Source organism: Lycorma delicatula, chromosome 3, assembly GCF_047948215.1.
Source record: "Lycorma delicatula isolate Av1 chromosome 3, ASM4794821v1, whole genome shotgun sequence".
Lineage (NCBI taxonomy): Eukaryota > Metazoa > Arthropoda > Insecta > Hemiptera > Fulgoridae > Lycorma > Lycorma delicatula.
The window spans coordinates 16,539,177-16,565,696 of NC_134457.1; the positions used below are offsets into that span (position 1 = coordinate 16,539,177).

A 26,520-nucleotide genomic window follows, 5' to 3' on the forward strand; every position below is an offset into this window, starting at 1 on the left:
TTAACCTCACAATGCTGTTCCAATCCAGTATGGATGTATTATTTTTCACATTCATCATGGTAATGCTGGCACTGTGGAAAAATCGGGAAGCAACAAACCTTCCTGTATCTTGAAACCTTATTAATAATTGCATTTGATTTAGCTTGGGCTGCTAAATATCCAGACTATGGAGTACAATGACTATCCTTATTATTAATAAATTTCTCTCTTATTAATGATTTAAAATTATCTTATGGCTATGTGCAACCAATAAGAGTAGTCTGCTTACTAAATAAAAATATAAATATAAAAAAAATTAAAAAATGATTAAAAGTAATCTGATATATTAAAACAAAGAACTATAAAAATAATGTACTCACACATATACATATATATATATATTTTTTTCTAAAATTGATCCTTTCAGGAATCATATTCCTCTGCACTATACAAATTATAGTAATCCGATCAATACAAGTACAGAATTAATAAAATAAAATAGGATGACACCTACCTTATTCCATAATCCAAGCAAGAGCGCTTTCGCGAGTACCTCACAAAATATATAGAGCTACTATGAAATATATATAAATCAACAAAACAAAAAATATATAAGACAGCAACTACGAAATATATACAGAGCAACTGGTGATGCGAGATACTCACGTAATATATATATATATATATATATATATATATATATATATATATATATATATTATAATGCAGTACTGTCTTTGTATTGTAGTCTGTCGTTTCTTGGTATGCAATAACATTTTTATAATGGCTTTTCGTAGGTTTAAATACACACACAGAATAATGAAGAAAGGATATCTGCCACAACAAATAAAACCTTTTAGTGAATGGATTGCAATGAAAATCTCAGTGTCAGTAAACAGCATTTCCACGAGTTTTAGCTTGTTACTTGAAAAAGTAAGATTTTTAAAGCTTGAAATACTTAAGCTGCTTTAATGGTGTCACCATAATTTTATTTGTGAAATGAAGAAATACAAAATGAATGATGCTTCAACATGATCCACGACATCCGTAACAATTAGATGATTGTCAACCAGATGTAAAAGTTGTCTATTTGCCTCCTAAAATAATTTCCATGCTATAGTTTATTGTAAAGGTGTGGTAATGTCATTAAAAAAGCATTACCTGGACTGCTCATTCAAGAAAGCAATCAAACAAGAAATGAAAAAAAATTTTATCAACATTTAAAGAATTCGGAAACAACATTTATGATATCACAGAAAAAAAACCTGCTGCTGTGTCTAAAATAAAATTATTGAATGTGAACAACAATGTGTACCTATATTTTACTGTGAAATATCCTTATATTTTTTCAAAAATGAAATTGCAAAAGCCATTGTTGAGGACAATGAAGTAGTAATAAACTACATTTTAGATCCAGAAAGCCAAATAAATCTATAACTGGATACTAAATAACCATAAGCTATTTGAATCATTCACAATAACTAAGAAATTAGTAGTTAAAAGAATAAGGCTCAAGAAGAAGGACCACATAATGATGAAAATGTGGAACGAGAATCAGTTTTATGGAAAAGTCAATAGCTTGTTTCTAAACTCCAGACAAATTTTAATAACAGATTTGCTAGAGTTACACTAGTCATTTATTATGCCCTTATATGATGCAAAATATAAGAATGACTTATTAAAAGTTATAAAACAATAAAAAATAACCCACAAAACTTTGATTAAACAGTTTATTGTCTGGTAGAATATCAAAGAAACAAATAAATCATGGAGGAGCTCTAGTGCCAACAACATCCAAGAAATGAGCTGAGTAAACATAAAATATGAAAAATCTAAAATAAGACATTTTAAATAAATTATATATATTTAAGCCAAAATGTTCAGGATTTTTCTTTTTTTAAAGAATAAATTAAATTTTTAGAATCTAATTGCACTTTAATTTGATGTTTCAAACATTACCAGTCCTCTATAAATTTTTTATTTAGAACCTTTTGACATACAAAAGCAATAAGCTGGTAATTCATTTTTTCAATCCACAGTTACATGGAGGTGATCAGGAAGCAGGTTATCACTTTTTTACAATTTTGCACCAGTACACTATCACACAAAGTCCAAAATTTCTTTGATAACTAATTCCAGATTGAAAGAATAAATCTTTATTTTTACATTACTTTCTAATTTCATTAAGCTAAACAACTGAATTACTTGCACAGCTGAAGATGTGATACTGAACACATTAAACTAAGTTTGGAAAGAAATATATTGCAGGTGGAATAACATTTAAATTAACATTTTTACACTAATATCTATGTGGTTTTTGTTGAACATACATATTTAAATGTGTACAAGCCAAATCAAGGCTAATCCGTTAAAAACAGAACTATTTCTGTTTATCTGAATTTGTTTATTAAACAAAGGGAAGTTAAAAGATAGATGACAACCTACCAGATAGGAAGGGGTTATGAAAAAACAAAAAATAACTTTAAAATCACTTAGGAAATTTATAATCAGTAATGAACTATTATTAATTAATATTTACCTGCAGATGAATTGAATAATTCTGTAAAACTGAATGTGGTCTTTTCAGCTGATTTAAATGTTTTTTTTTAATTCATCAGCAACTTCATAATATGTTTCATTTGAAACACTTGGTTTGTTCACACATTCTTGTTCCTTTACCTCTTCTTTCTGCTTGTTTTTTGATTTTTTACTTTTTTTTTGCTTCACATCTTCTTCATTTTCATCAATTGATGAAGGTTTAACAATAAATTTCTCATGTTCAGGAACTGAGGGATCATAACGAACGCCTGTTGCTGAAGTAACATGTTTACTGCTGACAAAAAAAAATAAATAAATTTTTGATTTATTATTTTAATATTTAGTTTAAAAACTATACCACAATCAAAAAAGGATTAACTACTTTATAGTTCAATAAATCCAAAACTACACTTCTGAAAAACAATCTCAACAGATATAAGGATTGATGAAAAAGTCAGCGTAGATTACTGAATTGGATTATAACGGAGTAGAAATCGTGGACTGATGTCAGCCACTAGACACTTTGAATGATGGCTACTTAGAAAACAGGTTCCATGGATAAGCTTACAGGCCAAGTCACCAACTCACACATCCTACTAAGACAGTAGATTTACCGTGCTGTCTATTGACTTCAGAGCCTAGCAAGGTGGCTGACCAAAATATATATATCAACTAATGGAGTAGACCAAGAGGACAATCAAACCACAGAGTTCTACAAGTTCCTTGAGAAATCACAGTAGTCTTGTCTAGGGCTTATCTTTGAGTCAGAAATATAATTTACTTACATCAAAAATTAATTTAAACGTCAGGAAAACATTTTTGAAAGTATATGTTTGAAGTGTGGCTTTATATGGAAGTGAAACTTGGACAATTTGAGTACCTGAGAAGAAAAAATTAGAACTTTTGAAATGTGGTGCTATAGGAGAATGTTAAAAATCAAATGGGTGGATAAGTGAAAAATGAAGAGATGTTGCAACAAATTGTTGAAGACAGAAGCATTTGGAAAAATATAGTTAAAAAAAGAGACAGACTTATATGCTGCATATTAAGACATCCTGGAATAGTCGCTTTGATGTTAGAGGACAGTTAGATGGGAAAAATTGTGTAGGCAGGCAATATCTGGAATATGTAAAACAAATTGTTATCGATATAAGATGTAGGGAATATACCAGAATGAAACAACTGGCACTAGGTAGGGAATCTTGTGCCAGTATCAAACCAATCAAATGGCTGAAGACAAAAAAAAATGAAAATAAGATTTTAGGATAACTTACAAAAAAAAACCAGATAAAAGAAAGGTAAAAATAGGAATAATTACAAACAAGGTATGGGTTATTACATGTACTGTGTGCTATTACAAGCAACATACCAAGAGGATTTCATTGGTCAGAACACAGGAAGTTGAAGCCAATAAGAATACTGAAGATTTAAAGGCCATTTTCTACATTGAAGATGAAGATAATTAAAATGAAGAGTACAGATGTAGTCTAATACCTAAAATCAATAAAAATGCAATATGAAAAGAGGAGAAGAATACAACATTAAGAGAAATAAGAAAAAGAAAAGTAGTTGGAAGTAATAAGAGTTAGATAAAAAAAAAAGATAAACCTAAAATCGTTTTTCAAATTTTAATACCAAGTGTAAATGAATAATTGTGAACTCTCTTTTTAAAAATCATAAATTATACACAAGAATGGGGGCAATACAAAGGAGAAGAAATTGCAGATTTGATAGGCAGAAATACGGTGTACGGTGAGACATACAGATTTATCAAGCAATCTAAACAAGTTATATTCCACAATTACAAAAATTTTTCTTAGTGGTCTGGAGCAAAAAAGATGAGTGAGATTACATTGAGAGATCAATTGGTAAGGTTTCTCATTATCATACAAGTACAGAAAATTCTTGAAAGATATCCACACCAGTTAAAGCTGTTGCTGGTAGTTAGTATTATTATTATTATTATTATTATTATTATTATTATTATTATATATATTATTATTTTTTTATCATACAGTGATGTTTTATATCATTTCAAAGTTCATTTAAAATTTTTTCATATTTCATCAGCCTAGTTAGTTTTTTTATACCATTTCATATTTCATTCTTACTTTTTTAGTGCATTTTATTTTTGGTATTACTGTTTTATTTTGGTTTGGTTTTTTTTTGCGTTATTTATTTTATGAGAAATTATAAATTTATCAGTGAAATGACATCAAAAGAATTCAAAATTGGTTTTATAGAAATATACTGGATCATCGATACCTATGGAGAACCACTAATCCTGATTGTAAAATAGAAATTTAAAAATTAACTCATACAAAGAATTGATTGTAGCAATTGATATTTTCCTGATGCTCAAAAAAGTTTTTTTTAGTGAAAACTTCAGATTCTGTCTACAACCAATTGAAAGAATTTAAAAAAAAAGAAGATATAAAAAGAAGTGGTTACCTTAGATGTATATGTATCTAAGCTGTGGTACTTCAATATGCTAATGTTTACAACCGAAGGTGCTACATCTTGTCCTAGTCTCGAGACAGAAAAAGGGTACTGTTAAGAAGAAATGTCATAGTACCAACTTTTTATTTATAACATTTTTCTTGTTTTAAAGAGAACTTTAATATGATATACCACTCAAAGATGATACTGTTTAAAATATTAGAGTTACAACACCTGGGTCACCCAACAAAAAGGGATTGAAATTCTATTTCTTTCAATCCTATTTTTTGCTTGAGAGCACTAACAAAGATTTTTTTAACTGTAGCAGATAAATTGTTTAGATCGCTTGACAAACTGTTAAGATTTACATGAACCTGGAGTTAATAATGCTGACAATTCAGAAATGTCAGCTGAATTAGATTCAGCCGGTTTCCCAATTTATTGTCTGTCTGTGCATGTCTTAAATATGTAAAAATAAATTGGCCAGATATACTGCTTATAAAGATTTATCTGGATGATTTATCTTTATCAATAAATTGATGCAATTTAACATTCTGAATTTATCACGTGTACCTAAAATGAAACTGTGAAAAAACATGAACATAGAAGTAAAAAGTATTTAAAAATGGAGAGTTAGTTATTTTGAATTTGTAGATTTCAGTTCAACTTTTTTGTAGTAAGTTATTAGAAAATGTTAAAATATATTCAGTATTGTTGAAAAAGTTGAAAATTGATAAAAAGATCCGTACGACACTTACGAACAACATGGAAAGCAAACGTAAGGACATCATGATGAGAGCCAGTCATCAGCGGAAGGAGAAGAAAAATGGCAAAGTGTAAGAGATGTTGGAGAGGCCTGATGAATTTCCTGGGCTAGCTGAAGCTACAATGAATTTGTTTTTTTGAAAAAAAAACAGATAAAAATAACATACTTACAGTTTTTGTTTTTTCTGTTGACCAGAGAATTCTGTGCCAACAATGCTTTGTAATATTTTTAATTGTTTTTTAACTTTGTCATTTATTGTTTCCTCTTTCTCATCAAAATCTTCCAACCTCTCAATATCTTGTTTTTCATTATCATTTTTTTCTTCATCACTCTCATAAAATTTTTCATCCGTATAAAACCTTGAATCATTACCAAATCTAGACTGCAATTAAAAAAGCTAAAAAAAAGAAAATAAAAAAAAAATAAAAACTCAAAATCGATCAATAAAAATGAAAACATTATAATAAACAAGAAAAATGAGAATGTACGAAGCACTGATTAATATTATATGTTTCTATACCAATAAACTACTTTCTTTTTGTATATTTATAAATTCTTAAAATCACTGCCAAATAAACCAAACTTTTTACAATAAAATAAAAAAATAAAAATTACATAAATACAGAGGATTAGCTATACAGATTGAGTATGGAAACCCCTCGTCAACTTTAAAACCTTTCTGTATTAAAATAGAATATTATACAGAAGAATTGAGAGGAGAGTGGAAGAAGTGTTAGGAGAAGACCAATTTGGTTTCAGGAAAAGTATAGGGACAAGGGAAGCAATTTTAGGCCTCAGATTAATAGTAGAAGGAAGATTAAAGAAAAACAAACCGACATACTTGGCGTTTATAGACCTAGAAAAGGCTTTCGATAACGTAGACTGGAATAAAATGTTCAGCATTTTAAAATAAATTAGGGTTCAAATACAGAGATAGAAGAACAATTGCTAACATGTACAGGAACCAAACAGCAACAATAACAATTGAAGAACATAAGAAAGAAGCACTAATAAGAAAGGGAGTACGACAAGGATGTTCCCTATCTCCGTTACTTTTTAATCTTTACATGGAACTAGCAGTTAATGATGTTAAAGAACAATTTAGATTCGGAGTAACAGTACAAGGTGAAAAGATAAAGATGCTACGATTTGCTGATGATATAGTAATTCTAGCCGAGAGTAAAAAGGATTTAGAAGAAACAATGAACGGCATAGATGAAGTCCTACGCAAGAACTATCGCATGAAAATAAACAAGAACAAAACAAAAGTAATGAAATGTAGTAGAAATAACAAAGATGGACCACTGAATGTGAAAATAGGAGGAGAAAAGATTATGGAGGTAGAAGAATTTTGTTATTTGGGAAGTAAAATTACTAAAGATGGACGAAGCAGGAGCGATATAAAATGCCGAATAGCACAAGCTAAACGAGCCTTCAGTAAGAAATATAATTTGTTTACATCAAAAATGAATTTAAATGTCAGGAAAAGATTTTTGAAAGTGTATGTTTGGAGTGTCGCTTTATATGGAAGTGAAACTTGGACAATCGGAATATCTGAGAAGAAAAGATTAGAAGCTTTTGAAATGTGGTGCTATAGGAGAATGTTAAAAATCAGATGGGTGGATAAAGTGACAAATGAAGAGGTATTGCGGCAAATAGATGAAGAAAGAAGCATTTGGAAAAATATAGTTAAAAGAAGAGACAGACTTATAGGCCACATACTAAGGCATCCTGGAATAGTCGCTTTAATATTGGAAGGACAGGTAGAAGGGAAAAATTGTGTAGGCAGGCCACGTTTGGAGTATGTAAAACAAATTGTTGGGGATGTAGGATGTAGAGGGTATACTGAAATGAAACGACTAGCACTAGATAGGGAATCTTGGAGAGCTGCATCAAACCAGTCAAATGACTGAAGACAAAAAAAAAAAAAAATACTAATAAGCAAACTTTGAAAAAATTTAAGCAGTTGGCACCCAGAAAGAAAATATTTCATCCATTAGGCTTTGCTAGTTTATTTATTCAGAACTGTGTATCACAATTATAAAATATTAAACGATTTTTTTTCTTAGACCTTCAATAATTTCTAATCTGTAAATACATTTGGTAAAACTGAAATAGTAAGTTTATAAAAAATTACTGAAATGACTAAAAGCGATAGGTGATAAGCTGGAAAACAATGTAATTATGTTGATAAGATCCAATAAATAAGATATTGCACAAAACATTACAAATGATTTGGAGCACAAGAAAACTGATAAAAAGAAACACTAAATCTTGTAAATTCAATACATTTACAATTTTTTCCCCTTGTAAGATCCAAATACTTCATTAATTAGAAGTTCATTTGGATGTAACTCTGGAACCAATGAAAATAAGTCCAAAATTCAATTTTTTTTTGATTTTGGGATTTTTCGGTCACTTTTTCTTCCAAGTAATATCTCAATTTTTTACACGACTGCCCAAAAAGGAGTGTAATGTTTTTAGGGTGTGTATATGTATTTCATTTTTTATATTTGTAAAATCAAGTAACATTGTAAATACACAGTTATCATAGAAGCAATTAGAATCTTAAAATTAATATTCACAAAAAAAGACATTACAATTAATTAAATATCAAACGAAACAATTTATTTCATCATCAAGAAATTATAATAGAACAACTTAGACATATTTCTTGATTTTAGTAAAAATATTTCACTTTCATTTAGTGTTTGTCATGGTATAAAATTATAAAAATAACACTAGATCCAGTAGTAATATACATATCTTCGTAGCTCACGATTACAATTTTGAAGTTTTCTAACAGTTCAAGATGTATACATTGAAGATAATACGATGAATTTTGTATTATAAGTCACATATGCCACTATTAATTTTAAATTAAATATAATTTTCGAAATGCGAAACTTTAGGAGATGTCCTTGTCCACTGATTCCAATGATAACTAATTCTGAGAAGCACATGATGCAGTAAACTTATAAATTTGTTGTTATTTTCAGAAGTTTTCATAATGCATTTATCTTCCTTTAATTCAACTGAATTATCTTCGAATACCTCTATGGTCACGTCGTTACTCAGGGCTGATGAAACAGGTCTATCAGAATACGATTCTTTGCTGTTATCTGTTGTTTTCGATGATGTCTGGACATGAACGACCATTTCCTGCTTAAAACTAGCCAGTTGTTTTTCAAAATCTATCTTCGTTTTGTTATTTGCTCTAATAGAATCTAAATGTTGTACCTGTAGATCACGTTTCAGATTTTCATTTTCTCTTCTGAGAAATGCATTAGTGTATTCTTGTTTTTTGTATAATTCGTTGAAATGTTCTAGTTTAGCCTTCACTTCATCATAATCTTCAATTAATTCTTCCATTCTTTTTTTATTTGTTTTCATGACCTTTTCCTGTAGAACATATTTTTCATTTGCTTCAAATAATTCAGTTTTTAGTATTTTTATGTCTTCTTGGAACTGACGATTTTTTTCATTTAAATCTTTTAAAATATTGGTTTTCGATTCTTGAATTCGATTTAATTCAAGTATTTCAGTTTTCAACCTCTTTATAATGTTGTCTCTGATATATATCTCTTGAATTGTATTGTAAGTCTCGCCATTAATTTCTATGATTCCTTTAAATATTTGACTTGGTTCAGTTTGATTATTTTGCGACATTTTTCTTTAAACCGCTATAAAAATTCTTCTTACACCTATGAGTAGAAAAAATATAATGAATTAGGTAAAGTAAACAATTCAAATATAAAATAATTCTGTTCCACGGCAACAGACTTTCAGAATAATAAAAAAAGTAGATAGAATAATTCATTGTTAACTTCCGTTGGATGCATTATATTAAGAATTCTTTTTTACCTTTAATTACTTGATGTTTTTATTAGTATTGCATGGTTAGTTGATTGATGTGATGCCATCTACTGAGGCAATTAATGCTGACCTTCAGAACGTGTGCTTCTGGAATCATAGTGAGTGGCTGACCTATTTGAAAATGCCCAGGGTTAAAGGGGACACGTCTGAAGAATCAGAAAGGTAAGTTAACGGATGGGAGTTTAAACAACTTTCTGTTCTACATAAAATCGTAAATGTCAGTGATGCCTTACTATATGTTCTTAGCAAGAGATGCTTTACAGATTTTACTGAAACGAGGAGATCTGAGAGGAATGAATTTCTAGGTAATATTGTCTTCAGCGAGGGTATCAAGTATCGTTTCAAGATGTGCTATTGATGATAAAAGTTGGTTTAATTCGTTTGAGGTTCGAACGAAATTCTTTGCGTTGTCATGAACATTTTCCTCTCCGTGAAATAAAGCGTTATAACGCTGCCAAGAAGGATTTGGCGGTTAATTCTTGAACAAGCTCCAAGTGAATAGATTTCGTGGCCATGCAAACAAATAATGAAATGTATCGGAAATACGGTATCAGAAATACGGTGTACGGTGAGACATACAGATTTATCAAGCAATCTAAACAAGTTATATTCCACAATTACAAAAATTTTTCTTAGTGGTCTCGAGCAAAAAAGATGAGTGATATTACATTGAGAGATCAATTGGTAAGGTTTCTCATTATCATACAAGTACAGATAAATTCTTGAAAGATATCCACACCAGTTAAAGCTGTTGCTGGTAGTTTTATATCATTTCAAAGTTCATTTAAAATTTTTTCATATTTCATCAGCCTAGTTAGTTTTTTTATACCATTTCATATTTCATTCTAACTTTTTTAGTGCATTTTATTTTTGGTATTACTGGTTTATTTTGGTTTGGTTTTTTTGCGTTATTTATTTTGTGAGAAATTATTAATTTATCAGTGAAATGACATCAAAAGAATTCAAAATTGGTTTTATAGAAATATACTGGATCATCGATACCTATGGAGAACCACTAATCCTGATTGTAAAATAGAAATTTAAAAATTAACTCATACAAAGAATTGATTGTAGCAGTTGATATTTTCCTGATGCTCAAAAAAGTTTTTTTTAGTGAAAACTTCAGATTCTGTCTACAACCAATTGAAAGAATTTAAAAAAAAAAAGATATAAAAAGAAGTGGTTACCTTAGATGTATATGTATCTAAGCTGTGGTACTTCAATATGCTAATGTTTACAACCGATGGTGCTACATCTTGTCCTAGTCTCGAGACAGAAAAAGGGTACTGTTAAGAAGAAATGTCATAGTACCAACTTTTTATTTATAACATTTTTCTTGTTTTAAAGAGAACTTTAATATGATATACCACTCAAAGATGATACTGTTTAAAATATTAGAGTTACAACACCTGGGTCACCCAACAAAAAGGGATTGAAATTCTATTTCTTTCAATCCTATTTTTTGCTTGAGAGCACTAACAAAGATTTTTTTAACTGTAGCAGATAAATTGTTTAGATCGCTTGACAAACTGTTAAGATTTACATGAGCCTGGAGTTAATAATGCTGACAATTCAGAAATGTCAGCTGAATTAGATTCAGCCGGTTTCCCAATTTATTGTCTGTCTGAGCATGTCTTAAATATGTAAAAATAAATTGGCCAGATATACTGCTTATAAAGATTTATCTGGATGATTTATCTTTATCAATAAATTGATGCAATTTATTAACATTCTGAATTTATCACGTGTACCTAAAATGAAACTGTGAAAAAACATGAACATAGAAGTAAAAAGTATTTAAAAATGGAGAGTTAGTTATTTTGAATTTGTAGATTTCAGTTCAACTTTTATTTTGTAGTAAGTTATTAGAAAATGTTAAAATATATTCAGTATTGTTGAAAAAGTTGAAAATTGATGGAAGATCTGTACGACACACGAACAACATGGAAAGCAAACGAAGGACATCATGATGAGAGCCAGTCATCAGCGGAAGGAGAAGAAAAATGGCAAAGTGTAAGAGATGTTGGAGAGGCCTGATGAATTTCCTGGGCTAGCTGAAGCTAAAATGAATTTGTTTTTTTGAAAAAAAAAAACAGATAAAAATAACATACTTACAGTTTTTGTTTTTTCTGTTGACCAGAGAATTCTGTGCCAACAATGCTTTGTAATATTTTTAATTGTTTTTTAACTTCGTCATTTATTGTTTCCTCTTTCTCATCAAAATCTTCCAACCTCTCAATATCTTGTTTTTCATTATCATTTTTTTCTTCATCACTCTCATAAAATTTTTCATCCGTATAAAACCTTGAATCATTACCAAATCTAGACTGCAATTCAAAAAGCTAAAAAAAAGAAAATAAAAAAAAAATAAAAACTCAAAATCGATCAATAAAAATGAAAACATTATAATAAACAAGAAAAATGAGAATGTACGAAGCACTGATTAATATTATATGTTTCTATACCCATAAACTACTTTCTTTTTGTATATTTATAAATTCTTAAAATCACTGCCAAATAAACCAAACTTTTTACAATAAAATAAAAAAATAAAAATTACATAAATACAGAGGATTAGCTACACAGATTGAGTATGGAAACCTCTCGTCAACTTTAAAACCATTCCAGACAGAATACTGTAAGGATAAGGTATCAGTCAACTTTAGCTGACAAAAAATAGAATTTCAATCCCTTTTTGTGGGTTGGTCTAGGTGTTGTATTTCAAATTTATTTCAAACAGTAACATCTTTGTGTGATATATCATTTTAAAGTTCTCTTTAAGACAAGAAAAATGTTATAATTAAAAAGTTGGTATAATGTCTGGAACCAAAATGGTGACAACAGTTTAAAGTTTGGATTTTGAAAATTACTAAATTTAATATGTTCAAATAATAAAATTATACAAAAAGAAATTAAATTACATCTAATCTAATTAAAATTAATTTTAAAAGGTAAATTTTTATTTTAAAAGATAAAAAAAATTTATTTTTGTTCCTCTTTAATGAGTAAATAAATAAAAATATTGTCATGTAATCATGCTGATCATGATGGTTTCTTGCCATTGTTACAAAAATGCAGCTTACTTCATTGTTGTGTAATATTGCATTTAGTGTTTTATTACTACACTTTTAGTTTCTTAAGAGAATTTATTGTGATCGATTGGCTAATTGATTTTTTTTTATTTTACCATATTTGTAAACCACTTTCATTAGTTATAATTTTTTTACCTTTTTGTAATTGTTTTTTTACTGAATTAATTTTTTCTGTGCTACCTGTTAATATTACTATCAATATGTTACTTAATGAACAGAAGAGGGTCACACTTTTAATGATGAGGGGCTTTGGTGATAGGTTGTATAAGGAAGTTGTGAATTTTTCAATGCAACATTTAGTAATTGTAACTCTATTTCAAAAGGTACAATGCCAAAAACCATCAAATGATTTAAAGAAACAGAGAGCATTAATAGCAGAAAACCAGGGAGGCCTAAATCTACCATAAATAATAACTCGTTAAGAGATTATGCAAGAATTTACTGAGAATCCTCATTCCTCAACTCAAACAGCAGCACAAGAATATAATATTAGCCAGAGTTCAGCAATTTGAACATTAAGAATTGAAAATTTCAAACCCTTCAAAATTTGTCTGGTTCAAGAACTTAATGAAGATGACTACAATCAAACACTTGAGTTCTGAAAATATGATGAACAATATTTATGCAGATCCTAATTTAACAAACAACATAATCTTTAGGGATTAGGTCACATTTTTTTAAATGGCAATATAAATCACAATAATTGTCGACACTGGACTGACATTAATTCACACTGGTATCATGGTTTATACACAGTATCAAATCAAAGTAAATGTATAGGCAGGCATTGTTGGTGGACGATTGATACGGCTTATATTTATTGATGGAAATTTACACGCACTAAAATAAGAAATAATATGACAACATATCATTTTGATCCTATCATTTCAAACATTAAAATGTTGTCACCACTCTTTTTTTCTGTCTAGCCTCCAGAAGCACCGTAAGGTATTAACATCAGAGGATGAATGAGGATGATATGTATGAATGTAAATGAAGTTAGTCTTGTACAGTCTCAGGTAGACAACTCCTGTGATGTGTGGTTAATCGAAACGCAATCACCAAAGAACACCAGTATCCATGATCTAGTATTCAAATTTGTATAGAAGTGCCTTTACTAGGATTTGAACCTTAGAACAATCAACTTCAAAATCAGCTGATTTGCGATGACGAGTTTCCTACCAGACTGTTGGGTTAGTGACTTGTCACCACTGGATTACTTTCTATGGGGCTGCTTAAAAAGTATTGTTTATCATAATAAGACACAAGATATCGATGTTTTACAAAATAGAATTTGAGGACCAGCAGAAAATATTACTAGGAATCATTGAATAATGCAGGATTATACTTTTGCAACTGACTGAGACAATGTCAAACAACTGGAAGTCATTTTGAACATTTATTAAAATGAGATTTAAGTAAATATGGAAATGTTATGCTTAATAATTTTTTTTAAAAATAAATTTATTAAATATGCATTTAAACAAATTTTTATAAATTGATTTATTTGTGATTATAGTTCCTTAAATTAACAATGAATTTTTTCCAAAATCCAAACTTTATCCCGTTGCAATTTTGAACACAGACATTGTATCAACTTTTTATCTATACCATTTTTCTTGCCTTAAAAGAGACCTTTAAAATGATTTATCACATAATGGATGTCAAAAGGTAAAGTAGTCGACAGATATCTTATACTGAAAGTTACAGTATTCTATCAGGAATGGTTTTAAAGTTGTTAAGGAGTTTCCATACTTTTAACTTGCTCTGTACAACAGAAAGCAAATTAATGAAAACATAGGAAATTTCTTATTTCTTCTAACATTGTGGGTACACTACTGATCATAACTATTCTTTATGTGCTAAGAGTATTTGAGGATTTTTGTTTTGTGTTGTTTATCAGGTATGTTAAATTTTTCTCTGCAGTCAGTAATCCATCCTTAAAAACAGTAGAGGCTCTGAGGAAAAACTAGATAAATATTATCCTTGTAATGGGATATTAAAAAATTCAATCACACAAAAATTTGGATTATTTTCAAGTATCTTTTAAAAATAAAAAAACACAGTTAAACTTTAATAAATATAATAATGATGATAGAATAAATTTAAACACACCAGCTTAAATGCACAAACTCAGGAGATAGAAAGATAGTACGAATAGATTACTTTCTAGCATACTAATCTTTGATTTATTAACATTCCATGTGGAATATCAACAGAACAGGGCCTAGTCATAGTTTTTCAAATTTTAATCCTAGTAGTTAAGGTTAACATTTAAAAACAAAGTTAAAATAAAATACATCCAGTTATCTAGATGATATTTTAGCCATTATTTGTTGATCAGTTCCACAAGCAATACATCCTGGCCTGGCAACCTGCGATATAACATAGTAATATACAGTCACTTCTCAAGCAAAGGATTCACCTGTCTCTACAGGTCTTCACTAAAGTTACACAATAGTTATCCTGGAGTAGTTGAGATATACTTATCATTTCTGAGGCCAGCACAAAACAACTGATTCACTCAAAACAAGCTATGTAATTGTTTTCAGCCTCTTTCATAATTGCAAATACCGAATATCAAAGGAGTTTTTACATTTTTATTTATTTATATTTATTAGAAAACATTTGTATTTTTATAATAAAAAAGATAATGCATAAGGTAAGAATGAGAAAAAAAGTTTGAATATCACAAAAAATTTGCAAGTGTACATACTATATCATTCAATGTATTTGAAGTTCATATTTATTACCTTTTAGAAAAATATATATAGGTGAAATAATATTTATGAAGAAAGTTATTCTTTTTTAAACTAAGTGTAACAAAAACTCAATTTATCAGTTTACACAAGATATGATAACAGTATTTTGTAATTTAGGGGGCCAGGCTTTATTTAATAAGCATTTCAGTCACAAGGCTTCCTATGAAGCCACTAGACAAAACAGTTGCTGGGTTGGTGGTCCACAGCAAGCCTTCCACTGGATCACAGAAAGGGTATGCTTTGGAGGTCATGTATCATTAGCATGGATCTAGCAGATTAAACCTAAACCCAGAGAACTAAAAATTGGATCCGAACTGGCTTACTATGAAAAAACACTGGATAAAAAAAAAAAGACAAACCAGTCCATGGGTTGGCCCATAGCAAGCTCCCACTGGATCACAGGAAGGGTATACTTTACAGGTCATGTATCTTAGGCATGGATCTAGCAGGTTAAACCTAAACCCACAGAACTAAAAATTGAGTGCGAACTGGGGTATGAGAAAACTCTAGCCTTGGAGAAAACAAAATATGAGACAAAATAATCCAACGGAAAGGTAAAGACCTCTTCTTCTCTATGATGGACAACTTAAAAGTTTGTTCATCCATACTTACACAACCCTATGTAAACTTAAGCAATTAAGAAAAAAGCTTGCTTATTGCTGGAATTGTGAACCATATCCAAGTTTGCAAGTCTGAATTACAAATTGTTCATTTAGAAACCCTCTAGTATATACACGTAGTAAGTTAGTATATTACTTTGGTTTATTAAAATTAAAAAAACTGAATAAAAAATATTGTATTTATAATAGTAAAATATTCAATAATTCTAGAGCTCAACAAAGAATTTACAGTAAGTTTTTTGTTCAGCTCAATTATTGAATAACTATGTTCCTATTTAAACACTATGTTCTATGTTTCTATTCATTAACTATGTTCTTAATTTAACACTGTATTTGTTATTTCAATAGCTATGCTAATAACTTACTTTTTTTCCTTTATCACCTTCAAACTGTTGTTTTACATCAAACGAATGCAATACTTCATTTTCATCACAAGAATCATCATTGAATAATTTGCTTTTCTTATCATAATGATTTACTTTTTCAGTTTTATGTAAATTATCAACACTTTTATCATAATCAGTATCATCATCATCATCATTAAAAACAATCTTTTTGTTCAAATTTCCAGAATCCTAAAGAAAAGATCATATAGATGTTTAATTACTTATAATATAATTATTTCATACTCCCAAGATATTCATCTAATTAAAATTTAATAACGTACATGTACAAAATATCATACCTAAAACCTCAAAAATAATTTTCAGTTAAAACACTACTGAGATTAAAATAATTATTTTAAAGTTTTCATTAGTAATTATTTAAATTTCTCAACCAATGTTTTTAATTTAATTTTTTTCACTATTTCTAATAAAAAAATCAAATCGGAAACAGCTTTGCAACAATGATTATACTGATCAACATACAATTTGGAATTGAAAAGGGAGTAGGTGTTCTATATAGTATTTGATATGCTGAATCTGAATATGTATTCTGAAAAAAATCATCACATAACATTCGTAAGTTACAATCCCTTAAATTTATTTGTTCAATATAATACAAATAAGTTAGTACATCTGTATGTGTTTGCTTATTGTTAATAATATTCTTAATAATGTTAAAACCTACTTCCCTAATATATTAAGAAAAAAAACCATATGCAGGTCTGAATCACAAATTGTTCAGTCAGAAACCCTCAAGTAAGTTAGCAAAAACTCTTGATTTAATAAAATTAAAAAAGCGGAATAAAAAAGTATTTAATACTACTAACAAACAGTTTCAACTCAAACCTTAAAATAACATTAAGTCATGAAGTCAAACAAAACCAATGCTAGAAAATGGATATCGACAATTAGACTGCTTTGTATCTAATTCATAACTTATCAAAATATCTAAACATGATTTACAGAAAAGAGGAAAAATGTATTTAGGTTTTAAAAATGTATTAATACAAAAGAACAAAATTAGGAGTTCCAAAACAAGAGGGTTACGATAATTTAGAAAAGTGAGTAACTTTTTTTTGTTTTTAAGTCAATTTTTTTATGGTTTCGTTTGGTTTTTCAACAAAGATCGATATAAAACATTTTACGAGGTGTGTGAGAAAAGTAATGAGATTGGTAACACTGCAAGCGATCTGGCAACACTGTGTCCATTGGTCTGTGTTAGACCGGTTTGTTCATCCCTTCCATATGCTCGGTACGAGTTTCAACGCCATTCAGCCAACACATTATTTTTGACAGCACCATCAGTGAAGTTGTATTTTTGTTGTGCGGTACGAAAATGGAGCATCGGAATTTAGAGCAATGTTGTGCAATCAAGTTTTGTGTTAAACTTGGGGAATCCGCGAGTAAGTGTGGCCTTTGAAAAATTGAAACAGGCCTATGGGGAACATTGCTTATCAAGAGCACAAGTTTTCTGCTGGCACAAATCATTTTTGGAAGGCCGAGAACACGTTGAAGATCAACCTCGCTCAGGGAGACCTTCAACTTCAAAATCTGATGAGTGAACAGCTAAATTTAAACACTTTCACCGTACATCAAATTTTACAGACGATTTGCACATGTAAAAGTTTTGTGCGAAATTGGTGCCGAAAAACCTCATAAAAGAACAGATGGACAATCGAAGAAACGTGTACGTTGATCTGCTTAAGAGGACTGACAATGACCAAGAATTCTTCAATCTTGTGATCACAGGTGATGAATCCTGGATATTTGAGTACGATCCTGAAACAAAGCAGCAAAGCAGTGTGGCACACTCCAGCATCTCCTCGACGAAAAAATGCTGAATGACCAAATCAAAGATCAAAACCATGCTGATTTGCTTTTTTGACAGTAGGGGTACTGTGCATAAAAAATTTGTTCCTCCAGGACAAACTGTCAACCAAGTATTTTACAAAGGTGTTCTTGAAAGGCTCAGGAAAAGAGTTATTCACGTGAGACCAGACATTGCAGACAAGTGGATGCTTCATCATGAGAATGCCCCGTGTCACATGGCAATTTCCATCAGGGAATTTTTGATCTCAAAATGCATTCCTGCGGTTCCTCAACCCCCCTATTCACCTGATTTGAGTCCTTGTGCCTTTTTCCTTTTCCCAAAATTGAAACATATCTTAAAAGGACGTCTTTTGGAACTCTGGAGAACACTCAAGGCTGTGACCGACCAGTTGAAGCCTTCCAGCGCTGCTACCAGGAGTGGGAACAATGACTCCGCCGGTATATAGCTTCCCAAGAGAACTACTTTGAAGGGGATAATATTGTTTGAAAAAAATAAAAACTTTGGTAAGTAAAAAGTCAGTCTCATTACTTTTCTCACACACCTCATATTTGATTTTTATTGACTTTAATTACATCAATCAATTTTCTCAGAAATAAATTTTGTCTCCAGTTTTTTGAGCTTTATAACAATTCTCTCAGATACAGTTCTGGGAACAATTTCTATTTTTCATGTGAGATATCATACAAAACCATAATTATTTTGCTCAATAATTGTGTCCGTTGAGTTTTAGTATAGAAAGAGCATGAATTTGTTTTTTTTTTTAAACAGCCCCAACAAGGCAACCAACTGGTCTTCACCACCAATCATAACATACATGATCACCTCAAAGTATCATGGCAGCAGTCTCTGCCCTTCCTATCTGGCCTCTGTTCTAGAGGTTCACCCACTGGGGTCCCCCCCGCATCATCGGAGCACGTCGACCTCCATTCTGGACAGCTGACATGTTTCTCCGCTAGGGAGCCACCCTTCCTATCTGTAACCTATTAGCTCCTGACTTCAATTTGCATGCCGGGAGCTCCCCTGTGACCTTCTCACACCTTGAGGGTCCTCCATACCATCATCGGGAAGCACCGACTCTCCCACTCTTGTGTGTGTGTATGTGTGTGTGTGTGTGCGAACCAGTATACCCTAGGCGTGGAGGCTACCTCCCTTGTACCACACATTACCAAGTTTCGCCCCTTCCTTTTTTTCTTTCATCCTTGTCAGATAAGTTCCTCCCTTTTCACAGAGCGTGCTATCTAACATAGCAGTAGTTACTGGCACGTTTTCCACATACAACTTAAGTAGCATCCCCTCTATACAAAAATACCATTTAAATATACAAAACTAAAAATATTAAGCCTGCTATACAACAGGCAGCACTGGATGGTGCGTCTAGCACATAATTATTAAATCCAGTTACAAAGCTCCACCAATCAGACTCCTAATTAACTATGAACTATTACAGTATAACTAGAGGTGCAGATCTGGCAAGAATACAAGATGAAAGTAGAATCAAACCACTCCATGTCATTTGACAATACAAAATAATACATTAGTGTAAATACAAGATTGAATTTCTTAAAACTACCACAATAAAAATAGAATGAATCTAAATGTACTTTACTGCACTATAAAGAAAACAACAGTTTTCTGTGTTTTCCTAAACAACAGTTAAAAAAAAAAAAAATAATAATAAATAAAAAAAACACTTTTTTTAATCAGGGTTTGCTACCTTGAATTATTTTTATGTCAAATTTGTAAAAAGCTTATAAAAATTAAAAATATATATCTTTTAGAAAATTTTTATGTAAAAAGAATTATAATTTAATCTTAAAAATAATACAACAGACCAAAAATTGTCTAAAATATACAAGAAAAAAATACTTATTTAACACAGCTAATTAATGTAATCTTACTTAAAAGTGGGAGAGGGCTTCCTGAATCTTATGATGTTAATATAGATTGGGAGGGATAAAAAACCTTAAAATTTTACTTATTAAATTCATAAATGCATTCTCATGCTGAATTTAAAAAAAATATTTTATTACTTAAAACAGTTCTTTTTAGATAAACATTAATATAACAACAGCCATAGAAAATGTACACGTAATTACTTACCACAGAAGATAGAGCCTTTTTAATAGTTTGTTTTCTTTGATCAATTGCTTTCTTCATTTCTTTAATAGATTTCAATCTTTTTTCATCAGCGTTTATAAAATTTCTTGAAAATTTACTCTCTGAACCATTATTTTTTTTATCTATATCTGAAAATTTGTTACTATCAAGAAAGTTACATTTTTCTTTAGAACCAATAATTTTTTTAGGGAAGACATTTTCATGTCTTTCATTAACTGTAGTTGAAAAATCAGAACTGTCATCAAATTTTGTAATTTTTCTTCCACTAAATTCATCACAGTCTTTCCAAACATTACTAAAATTTTCCAGTTTTGTTAGAATATTACTGTTACTTTTACTATTAAAATTAATTTTAGGTAAAGTAGAAGTTTTAATATCTTCTATTTTTACTGACTCTTCATTATTTTCAAATAAATCACCATTATTTGATTCAAAGCAACTATGTGGCATCTTAGTTGCATCATTTGTCTTTCCAGAAATGTTATCCTTAGCAGCTCTTCTTTCATTTTCTAATTTATTCAATATACTCTCTTTTGCAAATTCTACGGTTATTTCTTTTCCAAGCCACTTTTTTCTAGGTAATTTTTTTAGACCTGAAACAAAAATGACACACATCAGATTTTGGTCTTCTCATGTACTTTTAAGACACAGATAATTTTTTCTTTCAGAAACAAAATCTATTAAAATATTACCACACAAATAACTTATATCACATATTAAAAAGCCAATTAACACATTAATTGAAAAACTATATTTCATTAACTACAATTTTTAATTTTGCTAGAAATGTACTTAACTTTCATACAGATCTTCAATAACCAGAAAGTACACAGAAAATCGAATGAAATGATATGAAAATTAAAAAAAAAAGATAAAACTTTAATTTCTCTTTAAACAATGACATATGACAGCAATAATACCAAATCATTAATTGCTAGTTTCAAAAGGATCTTTGTTCACTGAAACAAGCAGTTTCAAAAATATTTTATTAAATATAATATGCTACGCTGAGAGAAAAAATAACCATCCTTCAAAACCTGATTAAAAATAGGCAGGTAAATTGTGGGCTAAAAAAAATTCATATGATAATTGTAGATAATTCACATTATTTTACTTAAAAGGATATAAAATAATCAAGATTGTTATTAACTACAATTTAATATTATTAATTACAATATAATTAGGATATTTAATTTTTCTAAACAAAGATTTAAAACTGCTGCATAGAACTGTTTGATCTTAGTTCTTTTATAAAAAAAAATAATTGTAGAAATAATTATCGAATGATTTTTGGAATATTCTCAGAGATTTTAGATTATAAAACAGAAGTAAAAAAGCAAAATATGCTGTTATCGCATTTTATTTCTCTGAATTCATTTCAGCAAAAATAAATATTTATAGAGAAATATAACTAAAATAACTATAAATGACTACTTTTAACTACTTCATTTCAATATCTAAGGAACTAGCAAAGAGTAGCTTAAGAAATCATAAACAAAATTATGTTAGCTCATAATAACATCAGTAAGATCAAGCAAAGTCTGTTCTGTGAAACCTGAAATACTAATTTTCAGATTTCCATTTTTCCAATATTTTTTATATAGAGATTAGATTAATGACATTCTTGAAGAGCTATCTATAAGAAACTGGACAAGAACAATGCCAAAACTCTAAAAACCAATGATACAATCTTGATTAGATTGGTTTTATATAATGGTATTCAGAAAAGGATTGTGTATGGTTAAATATAATATTTACACTTGCCAATTAACAGAGCTGTTCATAAATAGATTATGGCTGATGGTTGGTTCATGATTGCATAAGATAACTTCTCAACTAAGTATGCTTGTTGCCAATTATTATGCAGAATAATTTTAAGTAAAAACAGGATGATCACAATATTGGCACTTGATTTATAAAAATTATTAATAATGTGTTTTAATGTCAATAATATTAAATTTATAACACACATACATGCTGAAAGTGACTCTTGAAAACCTTGCAGATTTACAAAAGCAAACGTAGAAATTATCTCATTTTAATCCAAATCACTATAACGAAATGTAAGTTCAACGGATAATACTTCACCATATTTAGAAAAGCGACTTCTTATAACATCATCAATTTCATGTGGCAGATTGCCAACAAAAAACCGTTTCTTTTCCATGCTAATCTATCTGTGAGTAACAAAGAAAAAAATATTCTGATAAGCAATATACATATACCGGGTGATACTATGGGTGATAAGTATGGAAACAGCTTTATACTGTATACTGAGAAGTATCTGGAGTCAGAAAGAAATGGGTTTCTACATAGGTAAAAAAAATCTGCGTTATGGTGTGTTTTTAATTTTTATTTACTATATTGAATCAAACTTAACTTTTTTAAATAGGAATGTAGACATATGACACATCATTCTGATTTAAAATTTTACAAGAAAAACAATGGTGAAACCTGTTTTTCTGTTATGCCTTTGTTATTGGGTTATAAGCATTCAAAGTTGAATGCTTATGTTTTTCTTATTATTTTTGTTTGTCTTATAGTGTTAACAAAAAAACGAGGTAAAACGCACTGCATGAACAATTTTATTGCATTTTACATTCATCATGCATACAATAATGAACTTTAAACAGTGCTATAATATTGATAATAATAAACAATAACTAATAATTAACAACAAAACAACAATTTAAGTGGCTATATAAACTGATATTATTTACTTTACATATTACAATATTTATTTTACAATTTTAAATAAATGTTTTCGAAAATTACTGATGAAATAAATTTTGAAAGCATGCCATTCAACAATAAACGTTCAAAATGCTTCACCTCTACAGCTTGGCAATGTGCTAAGCTCAAGTAATATCAGTTTATAAATTGTTGTATCATGTCTGGTGGTAGACAAGCAAATTTGTCAATTATTCTTTTCAATTCATCAATGTCTGCAGGATTTTTTTGTAAACATTATGTTTCAGGCATCCCTAAAAAAGTAATCCATAGAAGACAGGTTTGAGGACCTGGCAGGCCATTCTATGGCTCCTCTACGACCCATCCAGAGATTTGAAAATTGTTTGTTTAAAATTTCCCATGCCCTGACATAATAATGAGGTGGTTTCCCATCTTTCTGAAACTATTAGTATTATTTAATAATTCTTGTCCAACATTTTCCCGGATGTTTGGTAACATCCTATCAGCTTACAAGTTGCAGTAAACACCTCCTGCAGGATTGTCATCTAAAATAAAAGATCCTACAATACAATGACCAAAGATTCCCGCCCAAACATTCGCTTTTTGAGGGTACTAAGTATGAGCCTCCATATTCATCTGGGATTATGATTGCTCCAATATCAACAGTTTTGCTTATTCACATGGCCATCTATTTAACTTAAAAAACACTTCATCAGTAAATATTAATGAATTACAAAAATTTGCATCTTTATCTAATTTTTGCATTATAATATTACAATACTCAACTCGGCGATCTGAAAGTACTTGCACCAGATGTAGCTTTAAGGGTGAAATTTATTTGTTTTAAGAATTTTTAGAACTGACAAATAAGTTATGTCATGTTGGACAGCAGCTTTCTGAACTGATGAATGACGGTCTTCAACAAAGATCTGCATGCAATACATCTAATCACTTGGCATCAGTTGTGAAAGTTCTTGGTCTAGCGGTGCGAGGACAATTATTTACAGTATCAGCTTGAAACCCCTGTACTGTCTTGATCACAGTCAATTTACTTATTGGTTCTCTGTTTGGAAATCTATTATTAAATAAATAAATCCTCTTGTAAAGGCCAAACTCTATCACCATACTCATACATCAACAGATTTATTCTTTCAGTTTAACTTAAAAAAGGTATTGTTGTTTGAAGATTTAATACAACTAAATAAATGAATGAGGAAACTAATAATAAAACTTTCACCAAAAACAATAATAAAAAATTTGAACCACTAGGCCTACAACTTAATTTTTACTAGCACTCTAAAATTTTAGCATTACAAGTATGTTGAGGTAAAAAGGAGAAATGAGGAGTTAATAAAGATGCATTATTTCAACGTAATACAAACTTTCTTTTTTCTGTTTAGCCTCCAGAACCACTGTAATGTATTATTTCAGAGGATGAGTGAGGATGATATTTATGAATGTAAATGAAATGTAATCTACTCCTGACCACTCCAGAGATATGTGGTTAATTGCAATCCAACAAAGATCACTGCATTGTTGTAAATTAATACATGCTTTACTCAAATAAATTTGTAAAACATTTTTTAAGTAAGTATTTCCAGCTGATTAGTTTCATTTATGATAAGTAACAAATATCAGCTTATATTAACACTGGATGTTAATTTTTATTAAAAAATAATATCGGTTGATATAGCTAGCTGTGTTTTAATTATTAGTTATTGTTTATTATTATTAATATTATAGCACAGTTTAAAGTCAGTTATTGTATGTATTATGAATGTAAAATACAATAAAATTGTTCATGCAGAATGTTTACCCTCTTTTATTGTGAACATGATTTTTTCTGTCATTGCAACTTTAAATGCTTATAACTCGATAATGAACGCATTAGCAGAATGCGTTCACATTTAATCTTTATATTTAAATAAATTAAATTTGATTCAATATGGCAGACAAACACTAAAAACCCTCCATAATGCAGATGTTTTTTTAACAATGTAGAACTCCATTCCTTTCTGCCTCCCAAATACCTCTTAGATATGCAGTATAAAGCTGTTTCCATACTTAAATATCACCATGTGTGTGTATATATATATATATATATATTTGATACATAAGGGCATATATACACACATACATTTTATATATATCAAGAACCATTCAATAATAAAATTTTAACTTGTCCATATACATATTTCATTACCCTTAATTATTTTGATCAGAAAAAACACTAACTAAACATTAACTCACTTCAGCAACCATAAAAAAAAAAGAATGATATGCAGCTAGTATGAGATTTGCAACAAAAACCAGCAAAGCATATTGCCTCTGAGCACATAGCATTACATCACTATATTGAGGTTCTATTTTAAAAGTTAGATTTCTTTATGGCAGACCTATTTGAGTTAATAATATAATCAGTATAGACTGTAGAATCCAGTTTATAGAGCATGAACATCTTTTAATGATATATTCCTTTCTAAGATTGGCAGTTCATTTTTTTAAAATCTTTGTATAATGGTATCAAAACTTGAATTTTATCAGTAACTGTTCTGCTTTGTGTAAAGGAATACAATTACATACTGCATTAAGCTCTTTTTCGCTTTGTAGACAAAGGACCTCATAATATCTAACAGGTCTTTTTATTTAGTAGTTACAGAAAACTTGAATATGGATAGTCTTCAAATACACTAAAATCAGCTTCTATACCAATAAGTTTAAGCAGCTTTGATTTAATATAAAAAAGAACAATCAATATTAAAGATTGTAATATTGTTTTTAAAAAAGTATATTTTGTTTTCCTGATACAATGAAAAATTTGGAAGTTGTCTGTAAAGGTAAATCTAAAACTGGACAGTAAGTAATTGACTTAAAATGTATGTAGTGAACAGTCTAATTATTAAAAAAGAATTAATTTGCCTACTGTAAAATAATAAAATTCTGTATGAAGAAAAACTTAAAACTAAGTAAATACTGCCAGTTTATGACATAAGCTAAATATTTGACGTTTTATTATTTAAAAGATACTGACTTAATGTTTTTAACAAATATATACCTTTAAAGTAAGAACTTAACCAGCAAAGGTACGGTATGTTGTGGTGCAAACTGAACTTGAACACTAGGTTAGGAACCAAATTATTTGGCAACTTCAACATCGAAATTATATTTTTTATACTAGAAAATAACACTGGTAAATTATTAAATAAAGCACATATACTGTACCCTTAATTCATTATCATACCATATTATTTATAATTCGAGCAATCTACCACGTGCAAGTAAACCACATTCATAGTACGTAACAAATATGTATTTCAAATTCATTCCGCAATGTAACAACTTAGTAAAATGTTTACTGTAACAGTAATGAATAGACAACACTCACTTCTAAAATAAATACTAACTTACTGTAACAGTAATGA

At 29.5% G+C, this 26,520-nt stretch overlaps 1 pseudogene; it reads right to left on the reverse strand.

Moving 5' to 3' along the window:
- Window positions 1-1,744: 1,744 nt before the first annotated feature.
- On the reverse strand, window positions 1,745-26,520 carry LOC142320809 (uncharacterized; annotated as a pseudogene).